The following is a 3,191-nucleotide window of genomic DNA, read 5'->3' as shown; positions in this document are numbered from 1 at the left end:
ATTTTGGTTAAATATGGTAACATCATTATTTACTTTCTTGTTGTGAGAATTTTGTGAGATTTGGACCTCTTTAGCTCCTGCCTGCCTGAACTTCTCATTGGACACTGATATTAAGCTAAAAGAGTGGTACATCCACGAGTACTAGTGTTCCCCCTTATGGATTTCGCTAACAAGCCTGCCAGTTTACCCTTCCCTTTCCTATTGAGGTGTAGGCCATGCCTTGTGAAATGCCCCCTATCAATAGCCTCGACAGGAACCAATCTAATGTCTGACAGAGTGGCCGCCCTAAGCAACTGATTCAACTCCATATTTACCCTCCTGGAAGAGCGGTTTAACTGGGGCTGTTCATGCCGCACGAAAGCAGGCACCAGCTCAACATTGGTATGGGTCATTGCCGAGGCTATTTTCACCAGGTCACACTCAATGCTGTAGCCCTGATCCCTATCAATACTGTTTCCCACTCCACCAACTATCATCATATGATCCTGCTTTGTGAAACCCTTGCACAAGGAACCTATATCATCTACCACCTGGATAAGACATGCACTTGGCTTCAAAAAGTTTGTGACCTGGTACCTGTCACCTAATTTTTCCTGCAAAATCTGGCCCACACCTCTTCCATGGCTGCCACCTAGCAACAGAACTTTCCTCTTACTTTCTACTTTTTTTGTAATAGTTGGTTTCCTAAGGAGATTCTGTTGCATCTTAACCACATCTACTTTTACTGGAGCCTCTTCCTTACTTAACTGTGGTAGCAAGGCAAATCTGTTGGTTGTGCCAATTGGGAAACTGTCAGACACTGTCCTCTTTCTGTGGCCCCTGTTCCCATCTACCACTTTCCATCGCTGTTTACCCTCCTCTCCCCTTAACCTCTTCAGTTCCTCCCTTGCTCTGTCCAAATCAGCCTGAAGGGCTCTAATTTTCTCCTCCTGTTCAGCTATAATCCTATCTCTTGAGCAAACCCTGCAAAAGAATGGAAGAGTCTCGTTTGCTTCCCCAATTCCCACGCCGCTACAATTTCCCCAATGAAACCACCTGTCACAGCAGCTGCACAAAGCCCCTGAACTAACTTTCCTACTGCAACTCACACACTTAGTATCCATGGTAGTTTGAAAATTAGTTACGAGATTTACTAAGTGATAACGATAATATATTAAATACAGATGCAAAAGGACACTAAATATATTTTGGAAACTAATATGTAAGTAAAGTATTACCAAATGCACTTAAATTTGTGGTATATCGCTAAATATGCATGATCAAAAATTAGGCCTAAACAGCCGAATGTAACCAAAACGAACTTTTTGTCATAAGTGGAAGAATATGTAAATAAAAGAAAAACCTTTAAAGGCAAGCTTGAAGAGCACACTAATGAACGTATTTAATTAAAGTGAGGCAAAACCGCGAAATATAAACAAAACGAACTTTTCGCGATTACTGGAACAATATGCAAATAAAAGAAAAACCTTTAATGGTGAGCTTGAAAAGCACCCTAATGAACGTATTTAATCAGTTAACGACAGCAAATGCACTTACAATTGCGGTATAATGTTAAATATGCACAATCGAAAAATTAGGCCTAAGCATCAGTAAGTAAACAAACGAACTTTTCGCGATTACTAAAACACTACGCAAATAAAAGAAAAAAACGTTTAATGGTGAGCTTGAAGAGTACACTAAAGAAGGTATTTAATTAGTTAAAAGTGTTCAACTACAATTAATTACAACCTAAATTACTTATCTTTCACAAGAGCTCTGTCTCCGTACGTGCGGCCTTGTGCATATTGTTTGTGTAGCTTGCTATTCTTGGAGTAATCAGAATGTATGGATGAGCAAAACGTGGAAACTGTGAGAGAAGTAATGCATGAGACAGTGAGAACTTTGGATGACAGTTTTCTTTATAAAGCGTTATATGTTAGATAAACAAAATGGAAAGTCATTCACTGTTGGTGTGTACTGTTTATTTAGGATTAAATAAGATCAGATGCAAGAACAGTAGTGACAAACTAAGAAACTGAAGGAAACTACAATATAGTATGGAAACATTATTACTATGCTACGTTTCAAAGTTGTGAACAAACTGTTAGCAAGAATCAGCAGAGGATCCAGTGATGCCCAGTGTGACAGAAGTGGCTAGTATCCAAACGCCAATCAGCAACATTACCTGCAAGCTCCACTGTGAAATAGATTCACTAACAACTGTTAATCAAATGCTTCAGTTGTGAGAGTTAAACATTCTGACAGACACTAAAAAGTGGACAGAATGAACACTGGAAGCTGGTTAAGTTAAAGATAGAAGAGATAATATAGAAGAAGAGGTCCAAAATTTTTTATTGTAAACGTATTGTCACCTTGCTTTCAGAAAATATTACTTGTTTATTGGTACTAGACTATAATTAGAATATATGACAATATTTTAATGCTTGATACATAAAATCTATTTTATACAAATGAAATGACACAATGTCAGAGACTTAACTGGTCTTATACAAATATGATTTTATATACTGAAGCAGTGGGTGAAAATTTGTGCGAAGGCCAGGAATCAAACACATGTCTCCCATTTACTAGGCAGGTGCGCTTGCCATTAGGCTACCTTTGCACAGCAGTTCAGGCAACGGCCTTGCCGCAGTGGATACACCGGTTCCCGTGAGATCACCGAAGTTAAGCGCTGTTGGGCGTGGCCGGCACTTGGATGGGTAACCATCCAGCCGCCATGCGCTGTTGCCATTTTTCGGGGTGCACTCAGCCTCGTGATGCCAATTGAGGAGCTACTAGACCGAATAGTAGCGGCTTCGGTCAAGAATACCATCATTACGACCGGGAGAGCGGTGTGCTGACCCCACGCCCCTCCTATCCGCATCCTCCTCGGAGGATGACACGGCGGTGGGATGGTGCCGGTACGCCACTCGCTGTCTGAAGACGGAGTGCTTTTTTTTTGCATAGCAGTTACAACTGCATGACTTCCTTCTCGATCCAAATTCTCAAAGTCGTCCCAGTCTACTTTATACATAAAATCTACACTGATGAGCCAAAGAAACTGGTACATCTGCCTAATATCGTGTAGGGCCCCTGCGAGCACGCAAAAGTGCCGCAACACGACGTGGTATGGACTCCACTAATGTCTGAAGTAGTGCTGGAAGGAATCGACACTATGAATCCTGCAGGGCTGTCCATAAATCTCCAAGAGT

General features: G+C 41.2%; 1 pseudogene; it reads left to right on the top strand.

The window, feature by feature from the left end:
* The first annotated feature begins 2,613 nt into the window (after positions 1-2,613).
* LOC124709395 lies at positions 2,614-2,730 on the top strand (annotated as a pseudogene).
* Positions 2,731-3,191: the final 461 nt, after the last annotated feature.

Source organism: Schistocerca piceifrons, chromosome 7, assembly GCF_021461385.2.
Source record: "Schistocerca piceifrons isolate TAMUIC-IGC-003096 chromosome 7, iqSchPice1.1, whole genome shotgun sequence".
Taxonomy (NCBI): Eukaryota; Metazoa; Arthropoda; class Insecta; order Orthoptera; family Acrididae; genus Schistocerca; species Schistocerca piceifrons.
This window is presented reverse-complemented; position numbering and strand designations above follow the sequence as displayed.